Source organism: Oryctolagus cuniculus, chromosome 20 (assembly GCF_051225735.1).
Source record: "Oryctolagus cuniculus isolate XC-2025 breed Fujian yellow rabbit chromosome 20, ASM5122573v1, whole genome shotgun sequence".
Taxonomy (NCBI): Eukaryota; Metazoa; Chordata; class Mammalia; order Lagomorpha; family Leporidae; genus Oryctolagus; species Oryctolagus cuniculus.
In genome coordinates, this window is record NC_142886.1 from 12842570 (window position 1) to 12862309 (window position 19740).

At 40.5% G+C, this 19740-nt stretch overlaps 1 protein-coding gene across 14 annotated transcripts in view; it reads right to left on the reverse strand.

Annotated features, from left to right (window-relative positions):
• Positions 1-19740, reverse strand: part of SYT16 (synaptotagmin 16) — a 322943-nt gene that overhangs the window by 153211 nt on the left and 149992 nt on the right. For 10 of the 14 annotated variants that reach the window (XM_002719549.6, XM_089322558.1, XM_089322557.1 and 7 more), the window contains one exon: positions 1459-1637. The exons of 3 other annotated variants lie outside the window; for them this stretch is intronic. The gene's annotated coding sequence lies outside the window, so the exon portion shown is untranslated. Of the gene's footprint in view, positions 1-1458; positions 1638-11562; positions 11703-19740 lie in introns of all 14 variants that reach the window. One more of the 14 variants, XM_089322559.1, reaches the window with a different exon arrangement.

The window sequence follows — 19740 nt, forward strand, 5'->3', positions numbered from 1 at the left end:
GAGCCTCAGTTTTGACATGACAAACTCTAAAGTATTCCATTCTATTTTCAGAGATGACTCGGAGGCCCCAGGCAGGGCTCAAAAACTCATCTCACTACAACAGCAGTGCCAAAGCAACGGTCAGCTCTGCAACATATACCCCTTTCTTGACCACGTCCTACAGCGACTGTAAAGTTTGTCCACACACACTTCGGTACTCTTCCTCTGGGCAAGAAGGACCTAATTCCCTTCCCTTGCCCAGGAGGCATATTCAATGAATGAACACAAAGTGGCAGAAGGGACAGTGTGTGGTTTCCCAGACTTGGCCAAAGAACTGTGGCTCCTCCTCATTCTGCCATGTATCTCTCACCCCAGGCGAAGATTTCAAGGAGAGCTGCGGAGGGTTTCCTGTGGACAAGGAGGGAGGCTTTTTGCTCTCCTGGAAGTGATGCTCCAGCCACAGTACCGCCTTCAGAAGACAGAGGCTCCAGCTGACCCCAGCTGTGGCCTCATGAGAGACCCTCATCCAGGACAACCACATCAAGCCACTCCCAGACTCCTGAACTTCAAAAACTGGGAGATGATAAATATTCATGGGCTTAAAACAATTTAGTTTTGGGATCATTTATTATGAAGCAATAGATACAATGCCCTTATTCCTAAATTATGACCTTTTTTCTAATAAGGCAAAATAAAAAAGCTGAATGAACTATAAAAGCTGCTGTATCAATAATCCAGATATTCTCCTTGGTCTAGAATACACCCAAGGGATAAGGCGATGGGAGGAGGTTCTTTCCAAGGCCGTGGGCCTGCTCACAACAGTGCCAGCAGGGTATGGGAGTGGAAGGAGAGGATCTGACCACTCTACAAGAGCAAAGCTGCCCTGTAAGACAAGAGTGATGCCTTTCAATGCCCTGCTGCCATGTCTCATGATCCTCCCTCTAGGATAGCATCCTGTATCCCAACATTCTACATTCCAGCAAATAGAAATAGAAAGTGCCCATAAAGGGCAGGCAGTCAATTATTGTAAGTGTGCTATTTTTTCCCTGCAAAACTGGGCTTCAAGGTGGGGAGGGGTCCAGAGACAAAAAATAAACCTCGAAAACAGCTGACAAGTAAAATGTCAACACTGCTCCAACACCAGGAGACTAAAACACATCAAGGCTCTTGTCAATCAAAATGCGTGTTTCTCTGCAAACGTGAGTCAGAGGGGAATGCAGCACAGACATTTTCAAGGCTGAAAAGACGGGAAATGGTCAGCTTTTTCCCGGTCTGCTCTTCAAGCTTTAAAACCAACGTTCCTTTCATACAGATAATGGACCCTTTAGTAATGTCCATTCATCATGTCCACCCCACCAGCTGCCACGCATCTCATGGGTGACTTCGTAATGGGGCTCATCCTGGAAACGGTGACAGTCCTTCCCTGAACCACACCACAGCAACTGCCAAGCTCAGCAGAACTGGAAGTGCAATGCTCACCCAGCCCTGGGCGGACCCCACTCTTGTGTTCAGAGTTTTCTCTTCCACTTCGTTGCTCCAGGCATGGATGGCCTCCTCTCCTTTCAAACCCTCTTTCTTGTGGATGAAGAGGAAGAGGACGGACAGAAGAGTTTTTATTACTCCAACAGCAGGTAAAAGCCCAACAGCTTCAGGAACGACTGACAAAAGAACACAAAAGAAAAATAAATGTCATCATGATTACAGTAACCCAACTTTCGGTTCTAGCAAATGATCAAAGCTTTCCGGAATCTTGTCTTAATTTTCTTAATTGGAAAATTTCTTTACAGTCTTGATTTTCAGGGCTGGCATGGTCACACAGGTCGGGACCCGGCTGCTTCACTTCCAATCTGGCTCCCCACTCACAACCTGTGAAAACAGTGGAAGATGGCCCAAGAACTTGGGCCCCTGCACCCATGTGGGAGACCCAGAAGAAGTTCCTGGCTCCTGACTTCAGATCAGCTCAGCTCAGGCTGTTGTAGCCATTTGGGGAGTGAATCAGCAGACAGAAGACCTCTCTCTCTCTCTCTCTCTCTCTCTCTCTCTCTCTGCCTCTGCCTCTCTGTAACTCTACCTTTCAACTAAATAAATAAATCTCTTTAAATAATAAATAAAATGAAATGAAATCTTAACAGTATAAATAGACAACATCCACCTCATACTACCATGCAGATAAATAGAGAAAGGAGGAATCAAACCAGTTCCAACACCATTAAAAGATAAAGAAATAAATCATACTGTCTCATTGAGTTTATCTGGCGGCAAGGCAATGGAAGAACAAAACAAAAATGGCACGCAAGATAACAGTTTCATAGTCTGAAAAATGATAGCAGTGCCTGCTATCAAAACCAACATATACCTTGGTTAAAAAAAAAAAAAACATGCCCACGTCATACATGTGGTCACACTCACTAGTCGCAGCTATAGGTAATGGTTCAGCAGTCACAGTACCTGGGCTACAATCACACTCCACCACTCACTATCTGCATGGCCTTCAGCAAATGATTTACCCTTTCTGGACTTTCATTTCCTAAACTATAAAAGGAGAAAATGCATATGGCTACATCAAGGATTCAGTGCAGTAACACATGGAAGGTAATATGTGTGGCACGTGGCACACAGAATCCTCCAACAGGAGCAACCATCCTCCTCCTCATCACCACCTTTCCAAAGCTGTTACACTACCTAGGAATGGTCACATGTGGGAAGATACACTGCTCTGTGCTATCAAGCCCTGGATTCCCACTCTCTTCTGCTGCGTCTCATCCATCATTCCTGATCAGCCATAGTCATGTGCCACTTAACATGGAAAGTAATTTCTGAGAAACGCATCCTAAAACCCTTGGCAGTGGGTTCAAGTGTGGTCTGAAAAATCACATCCTCACCCCGGATCTCAGAAGGTGACATGACGTAAAGGTCTCCACAAATGTAAGAAGGGTAAGGGTCTTGAAGGGTCTTGAAATGCGATCATCCTCAACTAGGGTGGGCCCTAAATCCCACAGTGAGCGCCCTCACCCAATGGAAAAGGTGACGAGGCAGAGAGATGGAGGTCGATGAAGACAGGAGTAGAACTGGAAGTTACGAAGCCTCTGATTGTGGAGTTCCAAGGACTGCTGGCCATCACAAGCCCGGAGGACAGACTCCCCCCCAGAGCCTCCAGAGGAATGGTCTTGGCCACATCTGGAACTTCTGGCCTCCAAATCCATGAGAGAAGACGTTTCTGCTGTCTTTAAGCCACTGGGCCTATGGCAATTTGTTACAGTACCTAGGAAACTTGCACCCCTACAAATGGGTTCTCATCACCTGTAGGACACAAATCGGAATTTGGTAACTTGGCATACAAGGTCTTTCATGTCCTAGCTACTGATCACTCTCTACCACTCGTCACTCTCCAGCATCAAACTCTTTGTTTCTATTCCTTTCAGCTATTTCTGGTTCCCCACACAGAGTTCACCTCCAGATCTCTGAAAAGGCTATTTCAACTCCCAGGGACAACTGCCCACCTCTCGTCTGGCTAGCTCTGATACCGCACTTCCTCTGAAAGCCTTTCTTGTTCCTCTTGACAAGCCTGGTTGCTTCTATTGCGTGTTCCCACCCACCGAGCCCTTGACAGCTTCTTCAACAGTTTTCAAATACTGAATGTTATATTTTGTAAGAACAGGGACTATGCCTGAGCTGTTCACTGCACTCTCAGCACATGGCACAGGGTAGGTACTCAATAACTAGCTGTTGAGATATTGCCTAAATATATGTTGAAAATCCCTCTGTGTCCTAACACACTGATAGATGCACCTGCCAATGACAATCCGCGGAACATGTTTACTTTGGTACAAAAAAAAATATTGAAATCCATGCACAGTTCTTTCATAATGCACATTTTCCATGAACAATTTGAAAATCCTGCAAAAGCTTCTGTACAAAAATATAATTTTAATTTCATTTCCTGTGAATATTTTGAAGCACCCTCGTGTAAAATTGCCTGTAACAACCTTATTAGGTTTATAATATTTATTAGATATAAAGTTTTGGTTAATTTTAAAGTGGTTAAGAAAAATAATTTATGTAGATAGCAGGATATTTTGAAAATATTAGAAAATATTTTTAAATGACCATGTTGACTCTCACCACCTGTCACTGATAATATTTTGTCTTCTTTACAATGGTTTTTATTTTTATCATGCTTGAGATAATATTTTATATATAAGCTGATATAATTCATTTACTTAAAAAAAACCCTTACACAATGTGAAGATAATATGAAGAAGTTATTCAATATAGTCTCCAAAGGTACAAGAAAAAATATGAGACATGGACCTTTGTTGTTGATAACAATTATTCCCTTTTAGAAAAGCGATGTTTTATTATTAATTATTTTTGTAGCAGCAACTTAGCTATGAGTGGGCACAAAATTCTTAAGGAGTTTACAATATTTTCAAAACTGCCTATCCAGTGCCCCACTGTCCTGGAGCCTTCACTGCTTCATAAGAGAGTGATGCTGAAGTTTACTGTTTGTCTCTGTAGAGGGAACAGAATCTTTTAGTCTGGATGCTGCTAGAACCTTTTCTCACACAAACTTTTACCAGAATGGGTATTTCTGCAGGTAGTTTCTGCTGATATTTCTGGAACCCACAAATATATATTTACAGTTTTATTAAAGTTGGGAACATTTTATTCAATTATATCTTAGATAATTTCCTGTACAGCAATTGCTCTTATTTCGATTTTAAAATGAGTCACTATTTCTTCTCTTCCCTTTGTTTCTTTGTTTTCTACACATTATCACTCAACTAAATAAATGAAACTCTGCCCTTAACCACTGTATCAACCTTACTATCTTCACTGGCAGATGGTGAAGATACTGTCTTTCTCCCTCCTTTCACTCTGAGTTGTGGGGAACATCAGGAAGAATCATACAGCCGGCTAAAGCCAGGAAGCCTAGTTGGGGAAGTTTGGTTATTCCCATAGAGTTTATGCTGCTCCTGGAGTCTATCAATTCCATCTTTTCCCACGTGTTTATGAGAACAGAGTGGGAAGTCTGAAGAAGTTCATGAGGGAGCGTTGGCCATAAGCTATGTTTAACTTCAGTTATCTTATATAGTTTTTAAAAAAGATTTTATTTATTTATTTGAGAAGTAGAGTTACAGACAGTGAGAGAGAGACAGAGAGAAAGGTCTTCCTTCCATTGGTTCACTTCCCAAATGGTTGCTACGGACGGCGCGCTGCGCCAATCCAAAGCCAGGAGCCAGGTGCTTCCTCCTGGTCTCCCACATGGGTGCAAGGGCCCAAGGACTTGGGCCATCCTCTACTGCTTTCCCGGGCCATAGCAGAGAGCTGGATTGGAAGAAGAGCAGCCGGGACTAGAACGGCACCTATATGGGATGCCAGCACCGCAGGCGGAGGATTAACCTACTATGCCTTGGTGCCGGCCCCAGCTTATATAGTTTTTAAATGAGTAGAGTACAAGGGGACTTCAAAAATTGGGAGTAGTGGAATTAAAAGATCGGTTTATTCTGGTGCAATAAAAATGAAATCCATTCATATGAGGTCCTTTAAAGGTTCATAGAAATGTGATTATGAAAAAATACATGCACGGAGTTCAATTATTTTGCATCAAAATAAACTTACCTTTTAACTCCACTTTCTCCTGAACTTTTTGAAGTACCCTGTTATAGAAACGTCTCAGAAGGTAACAGCAACCTCAGTCTTAGAGGAATTGCTTAACCAAGGTTGCACACAAATTTTTCTGTTGAGAAATGTTTAAAATTCCAAAGATAACTATGCGATTCTGTTCCTACAAATGTATTCAAAACAACTGAAAATATATGCCCACACAAAAACATGTGCATAAATGTTCGTAACAGTATTATTCATTATAGCAAAATATGAAATAGCCCAAATGCCCACCAAGTGAAAAAAATGAATAAACAAAATGTAATATATCCATACAATGGAATATTATTCAGCCATAAAAATGGGAAGGGGTGACATCAGCTAGATGGCATAATAGGATGTTCCCAGTCCTTACTCCCTCTAACAGAATTTGGCAACTATCCATGGGAACCTTGGGACTAAGGTAGAAGACTGTGACATGTTGGTGGAAATCAAGAACAAAAAGCTACTTTCACAAGGCAGGCCCATGTCCAGAAGCAATCCTGCCTCTGCAGACCCCAGTTTCAGACCCACATGCAGCTCCATCCCCAAGTGAACTTGACTTCAATGCTATTTGTCCATGATTATAACAGAAGATCCAACTGTCTAGGATCCCAACAGGAGCCACACCACCTACACCTTCAGAAACGAGCTTGCTAACTATAGACCCAACTGTAGAAATGGAAGCAGCACCACTGCCCAGCTCCAGCCCTACTGGACTGTCTACAGTCCCAGAGAAAATTCTGTTAGTCCTGGGACTAGGCAGGAGAAGGTCTTTATCTGCCAAAATCTATCTGTAAAGAACCGGAAGTAGTAACTTTTCTCTGAAATGCAGGCACACATGCAAGAATCCAAGGACTACTAAAAAAAGAAAATCAAATGTGAAACTGTCAAAGGAAACTGAAAAATCATCAAAAACTTCTAAAGAAATAGAAATCCATGAACTGCTTGACAAAGAATTCAAACAACCATTTTAAAGAAGCTCACTGAGCCATAGGAAAATGTAGACAACAAAAAACAACACACAATACAATACACAACAAAGGAAGAAACGGAATAAAGAAATAGAAACCATAAAGAAGAACCAAGAAGAAATCCTTGAAGATATTATGACTAAACTGAGTGCGAAAGAAAGCCTAACTATAAGTTGTATAGAAAAGATTCTATCTTAGAAGACACAATGTAGGAAGAAAGTGATAGATGTACATAAAGATATTCCAAGCAACTGAAAACCAAGAGTGCAAAGGTGTTATATTCATATCAGACAAAATAGACCAAGTCAAAACTAATAAGGGTATTACATAATGACAAAAGGGTCAGTTCAACAGGAATATAGAACAATTATAAATATATGTGTACTCAACATCAAAGCATCTAAAACATAAAGCAAATGTTGACAGAGCTGAAGTGGGAAGTGGGCAGCAGATCATTAATAATAGAAGACTTCAACACCCACCCCCCTCTATATAGTGGATTATTCATCCAGACAGAAAATCAATAAGGAAGTAGCAGAACTGAACAACACTAAAGGCCAAATGGACCTAAAAGATACATACAGAACATTCCACTCAACAGCAGCAGAACACTTGTTCTTTTCAAGTGCACACTGAAAATTCTCCAGGACAGACAACATGTGAAGCCACAAAGCCAGCCTTAAAAAATCTGAGAAGACTAAAATCATTATAAATATCTTACTGGTCACAGTGAAATAAAACTGGAAGTTGGTTAATAAAAAACAGGAAAATTCACAAGTACATTGCAATTAAATAACACATTCGTAAACAACTACTGGGCTAAAGAATAAATCAAAAAGAAAATTAGAAGATATTTTGAGATTAAAAACACAACATGCCAAAATTTATAGAATGTAGGAAAAGCAGTATTAAGAGAAGACTTTTTACATTTTATTTCAGAGTAATTTTAAATTTACAAAGAAAAAAAATGTGAGGTAATAATACAATAATTTCACATATACCCTTCACTCCATTTCTCCTATTAATATCTTACATCAGTAGGTTTGTCACAACTAAGGAACCAAATCCAGTTTTCCTAATGTTTTGTTCAAACTCCTTTTATCATTCCCACTCCTCTCAGTCTCTGGTAATCAACATTCTGTGTTCATGTTGAACTTTTTTAAATTTTTGCTTCCACATAAAGGAAGGACATAATGCTATGTGTCTTCCTGTGTCTGGGTTGTTTCACTCAACATGATGTCCTCCAGCTCCATCCATCATGATGGAAGTGACAGGGTTTTACTCTTCTTTTATAGCTTAATAGTATCCCGCTGGGAACACATACCATTTTTCTTTACTCATTCATATGATGACGGACACCTCAGTTGAGTCCATATTTTGGCAATTGTGAATGCTGTCATAAACGTGATGGTTCAGGTAGCTCTTTGATACAATGAGTTAACATCTTTTGGATATATATCCAGTAGTGGGATTTTTGGATCTTATGGCAGTTCCATTTCTAGCTTAAGACATTCCCATACTGTTTTCCATGGTGGCTACACTAATTTACATTCCCATGAACAGTATATAAGGGTTCCCATTTCCCCATATCCTCCCCTACATTAGTTACTTTCTTTTTGATAATAGCCATTCTGACTGGAGTGCAGTCAGGTATCTCATTGTGGTTAGACTTGCATTTCTCTGATGGCTAATATATTAAGCATTTTTTCATATAATTGTTGGCTACTTGTGTTTTTTTGTTCTTTTAAGAACTGCCTATCTATGTCCTTTTGCCCATTTCTTAAATGGATTGGTTCAAAGACTTGATAGCAATAAATGCCTACATTAAAAATGCAGAGTAAAAGGTAGGCATTTGACTTAGCAGCTAAGGCACCAGTTAAGATGCTCACATCCCATATTATAATGTCTGGATTCAATGCAGGACTCCAGCTCCCAACTTCAACCTCCTGCCCCTGCAGCCTCTGAGCCCCTGGGATGGCTCAAGTAGTTGGGCTCCTGTACCCATATGGGAGACTTGTATTGAGTTCCAAGGTCCTGGCTCTGGCCCCTGCCCAGCAGTCACTGCGAACATTTGGGGAATAAACTAGTAGACAGGATCTTCTGTGTTTGTGTTTATCTCTCTCCCTCTCCCTCCCTCTCTCCCTCTCTCTCTCTTTCTTCCCCTCCCTCTCTCCTTCCCCTCCCTTTCTCTCACTACTTTCTTCCTTACATCCCTCCCTACCTCTATTCCTCTCAAATAAATATTTTTATAAAGAATGATCTTAAATAGAGACTAACTTTAGATTTCCCTAAACAGAAACAGAACAAATGAAAAAAATTAGTAGGAAGAAGAAAATAATAAAACTTAAAGGAGATATAGAGAACAGAAAGAATTTTTAAGTGGCAAAACTGCTAGTTTTTCTGAAAAAATAAACAAACCCTTAAGTAGACTAAAAAATAAAAGGAGAATATTCAAAGAAATAAAATCAGAAATGTAAAAGATGTTACAACTGAGCCCATAAATAAAAAATATCATAAGGAACTGTTATGAACAATTATACATCAACACATTGAGCAACCTAGAAGAAATAGATAAGTCTTTAGAAACATATAACCAAGAGAAACAGACAATAACAAATTAGGTTACTGAAGCAGTAATCAAAAACAGCCAATAAAGAAAAGTCCAGAACAAGATGGCATCATGAGTAAATGTTAGCATTTAAGGAATTAATAACAATCCTTCTTTAATTCCTACAAAAATTCACTTTATAGACTGGTTTCACTTAAAATAAAACCAAACAAAGATAACACAAGAAATGAAAATTATAGACATTTTCCCTGATAAACATAGATCCAAAACAATATCAACAGAATACCAGCAAATGAAATTGAACAGCATATTAATTTATTTAAGATTTATTTTATTTATTTGACAGGCATAAAGAGGGAGAAGGAAGGGAGAGCGAGAAGGAGATCTGTTTGCTGGTTCTCTCTCCAAATGGCCACAATGCCGGGGCTGGGCCAGGCCAAAGCCAGGAGCCTGGGACTCCATCCAGGTCTCCCATGTGAGTGACAGGGGCCCAAGTACTTGTGTTATCTGCTGGTGCTTGGGATCCCAGCTCATTAGCAGGGAGCTGGATGAGAAGTGGACTCAAACCAGCACCAATATGGGATGCCAGTGTTGCAGGCAGCAGCTTAACCCACTGTGCCATAATACCACCCCAAACAGCATGCTAAGAGTGTCATATCCCATGGCCAAGTAGGCGTTCTCCCTGTTATGCAAGGATGGTTCAATATACAGAAATCAATGAGACACCTCACAAAACAGAATGAAGGTCAAAAATCACATGAACACCCTAATAGATGCAGAAAAAGCACTTGACAAAATTTAACTTCATTTCATAGTGAAAATTCTCAATAAATTAGGTTTAGAAAGAGCATACCTCAGTATAACAAAGGACACAGAAAAAGCCCAGGGCTAACATCATTGCAACAATGAAAAGCTGAAGTTTTTCTAAGATCAGGAACAAGGACAGAATGCCCCCTCTTGTCTCCTTCAAAAGTATTCTCCAACAAGGGACTGGAAATCCAGTAAGAGCAATTAAGCAAGGGAGGAAAAAAAGAGTTAATGCCTTCCCTGTCTACAGATGACATGATCTTATGTAGACAAATCCTAAATATTATTTAAAAAAAAACTAGAAAACTAAAAAGTATATTCATAAAGCTACAAGACATAAACTCAACATACAAAAATCAGTTGTGCATTTATATACTAACAACGCCACATTTCAAAGTGTAATTGAGAAAGCAACAAACAACAGTACCACAAAGAATAAAATACTTAGGAATAAGCTTAAGAATGTGAAAGAATTATACACTGAACACTACAAACCAGAAATTTTAAACAATGAAAGGACATAATCAAAGATTTAAAAATTAATATTGCTCAAATGTCGTACTTCCAAAGCAATCTATAGATTCAATGCAACCCCTATCAAAATCCCTGACATTTCTTATAGAAATAAATAAAACGATCCTAAAACCATTTGCAAGGGTGAATAGGAAAAAACAACCTTGAACAAGCAAAGTAAAGCAGTAGGTATCACACCCTTTGATGTTCACTGTTGCAAACTACAGTAATCAAACCAATATGCACTGGCATAACATAGAACATGTAGGTAAATGAAACAGAATAGAGATTCCAGAAATAAACCCACACACATATGATCAAATGATCTTTGACATGGGTGTCAAATATGTACAATGGAAATGTCTCTTCCACAAATGGTACTAGGAAATTGTACATCCACACGCAAAAGAATGAAATTGGACCCTTATCTCACATATACAAACATCAACTCAAAATCAATTAAAAACTTAAACACAAAACCTGAAATAATAACATCCTTAGAAGAAAATATCATGGAAAACTTCTAGATATTGGATTGTGAAAATAAGTTCTTGGATACGTACCAAAAGCAGAGGCAACAAAAGCAAAAATAGACCAACAGGATTATATCAAAGCTAATGAAAAGTTAAATAATTTCTGCACAGAAAAGGAAGCAATTAACAAAACAAAAGGATAATCTATGGTAAGGAAGAAAATATTTGCAGACCATATATCTGGTAAGGGATTTATATTTAAAATACATAAGAAATTGCTGCAGCTATAGGTGATGGGGGACAGGGGAGGGAGACCAAAGTAACTCAATCAAAAATGAGTAAAGGCCCTAAAAAGACATTTCTCCAAAGCTCACATACAAATGGCCAATAATTATATGAAAAGATTTTCAACATTAATCATCAGGGAAATGCAAATCAAAACCACAATGAAACCCCACACACCTAATAAGATGGCTATTAACAAAAATAACAAAGGACAAGAGTTGAAGAAGATGTGGAGAATGTTAGTGTGCATGTAAATTGGTAGAGCCACCATGAAAATCAATATAGAGTTTCTTTCAAAGTCTAAAAGTAGAATTACCATTTGACCCAGCAAACCAACTTGTAGATGTACATCCAAAGGAATTTAAATCCGGATTTTGATTTCACTCCCACATTTACTGCAGCAGTATTCACTGGCGCCAAGATATGGAATCAACATGAGTGTTCATCAATGGATGACTGGATAAAGAAAACGTGGTATAAACAGTCAGTAGAATATTAGTCATTCTTTAAAAAAAAAAAGAAAGGAAATCCTGTCATTGTGACAACATGGGTGGACTCAGAGGACACTAGGCTGAATGATAGAAGGCAAAAAAGAAAAAGGACAATACTGCACAATCTCACATACACGTGGGCTTCACAACAAACAGGTAGACAGAAAACAGAATGGTGGTTGCCGGGGTAGGGAGGTGGGAGACGGGAAGCTGCTATTCAACGAGTAGTAAGTCGCAGTTATGCAAAAGAAGTAACATCTGGAGCTCTTCTTCACAACAGAGGATATACTGCAAATTTAAGGATTTGCTACGAGGGGAGATCTTATATTAAAGACGTTTGAATACACACACACCAAAACAGAAAAAGAAAAATCACAAAAAAGATGAGATGAAACTTTCAGAGGTAAGACATAAGTGCGTGATATTTTACTGTAACGATGGCTTGATCTTTCCACAGGCATATACTTATCTCCAGATCCAGAAAGTTGTATACACTAAACATCTACTGCTTCTGCATGTCAATCATACTTCAATAAAGGGGTAAAAAACATTCCTCACTATAATAATGAGAAAAAAAATGTTCACACATTCTACAACATGAAAAATTATTAATAAAAGAGTATTAATTTTACAGTATAATTTTATATCCCCAAAATAGTTTAAATTCCTGCGGCCAGCATTCTGGTACAGCAGGCTAAGCTTCCGCCTGTGGTGCTACATGCCATCTTGGAGCATAGGTTCGAGCCCCACTACTCCGCTTCCAATTCAGCTATCTACTAGCACATCTGGGAAAGCAGCAAAAGGTGGCCCAAGCGTTTGGGCCCCTGATACCCACATGGAGACTTGGATGAAGCTCCTAGCTCCTGGTTTCAGCCTGGCAGACCCAGCTGTTGTGGCCATTTAGGGAGAAAACTAGCAGATTAAAGGTTCTCTCGCTCTCTCTCTCTCTCTCTCTCTCTCCCTCCCTCCCTTCCCTGCCCTACTCCAGCCCCATAACTATGTTTTTCAAATAAACAAATAAATCTTTTTAAAACTTGGCTTAGGAGCTGGCATTGAGGCATAGCAGGTTAAGCCACCACCTGTGACAAGGGTATCCCATACGGGTGCTGGTTTGAGTCCCAGCTGTTCCATCTCTGATCCAGCTCCCTGCTAATGCACCTAGGAAAGCAGTGGAAGATGGCCCAAGTGCCTGGGCCCCTGAACCCACATGGGAGACCCACATGGAATTTTTTAGTTCCTGATTTCAGCCTGACCCAGCCCCAGCCTTGGTGGCAATTTGGTGAGTGAACCAGCATATGGAAGTTTGCTCTCTCTCACTCTCTCTCTTCTTCCCTCTCTCTCTCTGTAACTCTGCCTTTCAAATAAATCTTTCTCCAAAAAAATTTTAAAAAATAGTTTAAATTTCAAATCCATTATTTAAATAAAAATTGGAAATATAGGAAAAATCGCAATAGCTTTCTTAGATAGCAATTGAAAGTGATTTTCTTCATGTTTGAACGCTGTGTAATTCTGTTATCCAACACTTTGAACTTAAAACAGGATTTAAGTATTATAGGACACGAGCATTGTAGTCAGTACGGCGTTGCCATCACTGTGTAACACTGAACACAGGAAACAAGCAGCTCCACTAGTACCAGCCAGGCTTGACGCTACACGTGAGTCTACACAAAATCAGAGACTTTGACAGGAATATTTTATGGGCATTTTGCATCCCATATAATCAAGTGGTATGAGGAAGAACAAGTATTACATATATCATCTGCTATAGATGACAAGGACACATATGTCAAGAAACTTGAGTGCCATCTGCAGAGTAACTCATCTAATTATTCCAGTAATTACTAAATTGGAAATCAGATGGCTGTGAAGTTCGGTCACATAGTTCAAATGGAAAACTTCCTGAAAAGTCAACTGTAGCTCTGGTGTGCCACGGCACAGCTCCATCTGTTGGTTTGCAAGCAGTGGCTCAAGATGGCAGCTCGTATAATCAGTGGAGAAGTTCTGCATATCACGTAGTCACTGGTTGTTGGTACATTCTATCCCACAGTTGTTGATCAGGGGAAAGGAAGGAAAAGGCCCACTGATTACAGCCATCTGACTCACAACAGAAGCTAGAAGTAAGATGAGAGGAAGCTGAAAAATTTTATCTAGCAGAATGATAAAGGGGGCAAACCAGAGTTAATAGAACAGTGACAAGAGAAATAACAAAAGACAAAAGTTAGAATTTCTCGGAAACTTTCCTGGCACCGTTCTGGGAAGTGTGAGGAACCTCATTAAAAATATCAGGCAAGAGTTTGTGGACTCAAGAGCCTTCCATAGCCTTGGCAGCTCATGACAAGAGCCTCGGGTGATCACTGATGTCATAAATAAGAGTGCCAATTGTTAAATCAACAACAGGAGTCACTGTGCACCTGCTCCCCATGTAGGACCTCTGTCCTTAATGTGTTGTACTGTGAGAATTAACAGTAAAACTAATCTTCAAACAGTACTTTATACTTTGTGTGTCTGTGTGGGTGCAAACTGTTGAAATCTTTACTCAGTATGGAGTTGATCTTCTGTATATAAAGATAATTAAAAATGAATCTTAATGAAGAATGGAACTGGAGAGGGAGTAGGAGGTAGGATGGTTTGTGGGTGGGAAAGTGGGTATGGGGAGAAGAATCACTACAATCCAAAAGTTGTACTTTTGAAATTTATATTTATTAGGGGCTGGCGCTGTGGTGTAGCAGGTAAAAGCCACTGCCTGCAGTGCCAACATCCCATATGAGTGCCAGTTCAAGTCCTGGCTACTCCACTTCTGATCCAGCTCTCTATTTATTAAATAAAAGTTTCCTATTAAATAAATATCAGGCAAACCTATCCCTTCGCTCCTTTAAGTGCCCCTCCCAGGTTCGAGTAGCCATTGACCTGGAAGTCCTCTGCTCCGTGACACAACCTGCTTCACTCATCCCTTTAAAAAGCAGCACAACTTTGAGACGGTTTCTTAGATGCTTTCAAACATGGACATGCCGCTTAAGTCCTTTACTGGAACCTACGCTGCGTTCACTTTAGGATTCCAGGATTACCAAATACGTCTACATCCTGCACCAGGGATCTGTCTGCCTAAGCCTCCCAGGAAAATGCAGTGAACAAGGTCGCTGTAGAGATGACCTAGGTATCTGCCACCCAGGCTGACCGAGGGCCAGACTCTCTGGTCCCAGGTCAAGGGCATGATGACAAAAGCTACAGCATCACATAGCCACAGCTTTTTCAAAACAAGAAGATGTTTTCAAAAGCAATTTCAGCAAGAGCCAAGACCCAGAAACCAGCAGGACAATGAAGACGGCAGAGGACCCCCGCATCAGTGTTAACATCAACAATACGGTGCTCAACACGGGCAAGCCTGAGAAAGAAAGGGAGCCAAAGACTCGGTTTGAAAGACATGGATCTCCCGGCATCAGATGAGGGTTGACGTCTTCACAGGGAAGACAAAACGCAGAATTTGTGAACCATTGCTCTCCCTTTACACCACCTAGAGTTCAGGTTCACAGGCCACAATTCTGGCAGTTGTTGAAGCCACTGTGTGCAACACGGGCACCCCAACAGGGCACCAGTTTGTCTCAGCTGCTCCACTTCCAATCCAGCACCCTGCTATTGTGCCTGGGAAAGAAGGAGAGATGGCCCAAGTCCTTGGACCCCTGCACACACACAGGAGACCTGGATGGAGCTTCAGGCTCCTGGCTTCAGTTTGGCCCAGCCCCAGCCTTTGTAGCCATTTGGGAAGTGAACCAGTGGATGGAAGACTCTCTCTCTGTCTCTCCTTCTCTCTGTGTAACTCTGCCTTTCAAATAAATGAATCTTTAAAAAAATAATTTATGCTTATATTTTCTTTGCAATCAACAGAGAGACCAGAAGATCTTAATGAAAAACTTAAGAGCTGAATTCCATATACAGTTAACTCAGTATGCAAAATCAAAGTAACTGAACAACTAGACTCATGTATGTATCAGCTGCCCGTACAGTCAAGTACAAAATTAAATAAGCCACATACAGAGCAAGTTACACCAGGAGCTTTAGCTTCCCTTCTTTCCTAAATAATACTTCTAGAACTAAAAAAAAAAAAAAAAAGGAAAAAAGAGTAAAGTCTTTGGTACTTAACAGTATATTATTTTACCAATGCCCTAAATTTAGGGCTACTTAGGCATTATAACCTCAGTACCCTTTAAAATAGTCATTTTTCTAAAAATGTCTAGAACTGTGAAATATAAAAATTATATAAAATGTGAAATATAAAAATCATACATATTTCAAGTAAGAAAAATGGGTAGTTTCCACTTAAATTTTCTTCCCAGTAATAACTAACAGGGATATGTTAACTACACGTTCAAACATATTCTTCCGAAGGAAAAAAATAGATTTTTCAAAAAATAGAAAAAAGTGATTTAATGAAACCTAAGTGAGATTTTAACATGTTCCAAAATAAAACATAGCAACATATGGAGTCACTAGCAACCAATCGTTTCTCAGAACTCTTGGGAACACAGCATTCGGGGCATGCATGGGGTGCTATCTTTAATACAGCAATATATGTGTGCTGAAATGTGTCCATCTTCCGAAAATTAAGGAACTTAAACTATCTGCTTTACTTGCTTAAAATGTGAGTTCTCACAACACACACACACACACACACGCACGCACACACACGCACACACGCACGCACACACTTCTAGAAATCAAGAATTAGCAGCAAGCCTGCTCTCCATTCCCTTAATACTCACAGGATGGCTCAGAAGTCACATTTAATGATGATTTTGGCTTCAAGGCACCACCAGGTCCCTGGAGGGAATCTTCCAGACCTTCCCCACTTAAGCTTCCCTATAAGCTCTAGTTCTTCCCCGTTCTCCCCAGACCTCTCCATTTTCCTACATCTTCCCAGATGGGGCCACCGTCAACAGTGCTGGATTGTTTATATTTGCTGAATTTAATTGAACAATTTATGGCCCTTGCCATATTTATGTCTTTTGCCAAAGAACACGAATCAGTTAGCATGAATGTTATTCATAATGACTTTTATGCTACTGAATTTCATGGAATTATATGATACAATTAGGAACAAACGTCCCAGCAAGGATGTGGGTTAAGCTGCCGCTTGTGACACCCACATCCCACATCAGAGCACAAGTTCAAGTCCCAGCTGCTCCACTTCCCAATCCAGCTCCCTGCTAATGCACCTGGGGAGGCAGCAGAAGATGGCCCAAGTGCTTGAGCCCCTGCATCCACATGGTAGACCCAGACGGTGTTCCTGCTCCTGACTTCAGCCTGGCCCAGCCCCAGCTGTCTGCAGTTTCCTGATATATTGATGTCTGGGCAGAGTCCTGCTTGGGCCACGCGGTAACTGTCTGTAAAGGTAACACAGTCCTGAGTTTGCATCTGACCCTGGTTTCTGCTAATGCACACCCTGCAAGGTGACGGTGGCCACTCAAGTAGCTGTGTCCTTGTCCTCCAGGAATTCACAGCTTCCAGGAAGCACTAACATTCCAGTGACTATTAGATAATTAGCCCGTCTGGGGGGGGAACCAGCATATGGAAGTGCTGGCTCACTCTTACTCTCCTTTTCAAACAAATAAACCTTTTAAAAATAAAATAACAAAGAAGAAACATCAGAGAACATTCACTCATATGATTTTGGTGGAATGGTTGTTGAAAATACAAGCAATTTAACTTTAAAGTAAAAGAAATACTTTTACAGATGAGAGAGGCTGAAAGAAAAGTCTACTTCAGGCTGATAAAATATCTTAGAAAAAGAGATGTCTAACTTTCTTTAACTCTCCAAAACAAACACATTTGGAGAACATTTGGAGTGAAATATAATTTTGATTTGTTTATAACTTCTTTATTTTCGACTCACAGTAGGCTGCCCACACAGTGAGACTGAAACTTGAACAAAATCATTTTTCACTAATCCAACACCCTTAAAAACAAACCATTTCTTGCAATCTAAGACTATTAAATATGTGCTAAAGAGGATTACAAAATTTCAAGTTTTAACTTTTGACTCCACCCCCCCAAAAAAATAGTCGTAGGTAGAGCTGTGTACCCAAGGACTCTCCTAAAGCAACATATAGGATATCTAGAAATTAGCAGAAATTTTAAAGACCATTTAAATCCCAAACTTCATGACCACATATTCTCTTGCGTTTAGAAGTTATGTCCACATAGATACAAGTTCAACCTGTTACTAAGAAACTGTTTGTTGAGAACACGCAAATCCCACTGACATTTCATCCAAAGGCAAAAATACATATCCCTGGGTGGGCACTGGATGCAGCAGTTAAAACCTTGCTTGAGATGCCCAAATCCTGTATCAGAATGCTTCAGTTCCAGTCCAGCTCCCAATCTGAGTCCAGTCTCTTGCTATCGAGCACCCTGAGAGGTAACAGGTGATGGCTCTAGTACTGGGGTCCCTGCCACCCACATGGAAAACCTGGATTGATTCCCAGCCCCCAACTTCAGCCTGGCTCTGCTTCTGCAGGCAACTGAGAAACGACAAAGCAGGTGGAAGATGTGTGTGTGTGTGTGTGTGTGTGTGTCTGCCTTTCAAATGAATAAATACTTTTTAAATGTATGGCCTTTAAACAAAATCAATGATCAGTGTTAATACTCCTTTCCAAAGCCCAAACCACATGACAACCACTTAGGAAACAGTAAATGAACAAAATGAAATAAGCATCTTTCACCTATTCTAGGTCCTTACTAGAAGCGTATTCCTAAGAGGGAGCTTTTCTAGAGTTAATTTCTGAATAAAGCCCTCTTCCAAAACTAATGAGATTCTAATCGATTCTCAGATTTCAAGTATTTACTGGTTCGCTGTAATTACCAAAAGAAAAAAAAGACACCATAAATTGTCTGTTTTTACTGTCTGTGCTAATTTCATTTCATTATATCCTTGCAGTAAGCTATTATTTTCCCACTGGTTCCCATGGCATTTTTCATTATCAGCTGCTAATTGTCTAGCATTCACAGAGGATGGTGAATCAAGTGGGTGCAGCGTGGGCTACAGTTCCAGGGGAAGCTGAACAGCAATAGGATTCTGCATTGTTATTATTGTGACACATTGGAAAATGTCCACCCCCTGGCGTGCCCGCATCAGTCTGCTACACATTGCCATGGGACGCCGTCTGCACTAGGCATGCCACTTGGTGATTATCATCGCACATCAAGGGAAGATGACACGGGGTTGAAAGCCTGAGGTCTGGCTCCATATGGCAACCGTGAGTGTTGACCTCAAAACGCAACGATGATGGGTCCATCTCAAAGTCTTCCTTTATCCCCAGCCCTGGGCACAAGTACCTGACTCAGCCCAATCACTGCCTCAAACTTCTCCCACTCTTCCAGAATCAAGGCCGATTCAGAGCTTTAAACAATTTGCAAATGATGGAAAGAGGCTGCGGACTTTTAAATAGACTTATTGAGGTATCCCATGCCTTGAAATTATTCCCAGTGGGGATTTGGATATCCAGGGCTAATTACATTTGACCTTATAAATTTAGAAAATGTCAAACAAAAGCTACTAGGACAGCTGGAATAACACGCAACGTTTTACACATTTAGGTCAAGAGGGAGTTGTGACAGCCTCTTCATTGACAGAGCAAACAAGGCCTAGAAAAGCCAGACTTCCAGGCACTGAATGTGGTGCTTTTATTCGCAAGCCTTGCAAGGCACCACGTTGCAAAGTCTGGAGAGGCAAATTCTGATCCCATAGCCCACTCTGAGCAGGCTGCTGTTTTACAGAAAACTGTGCTCCCTTGAGGAGCATCGTCTCAGGGGGCAGAGCTATCCTCACCAGACCAGAGGCACAGGAAGCTATGCTCCCTTCCTGGGTTAACCTAGAACTGTGAAGATGCAGGATGGCTTCCAGCTGAGCCTCACATGCTACTGTGTCCCTCTGAGACCAACACAGCCCCAGTTCTATTCCAGGGCTTTGCAGTTTAAGAAGGTGATATTCAAAGTTCACCCAGAGACGC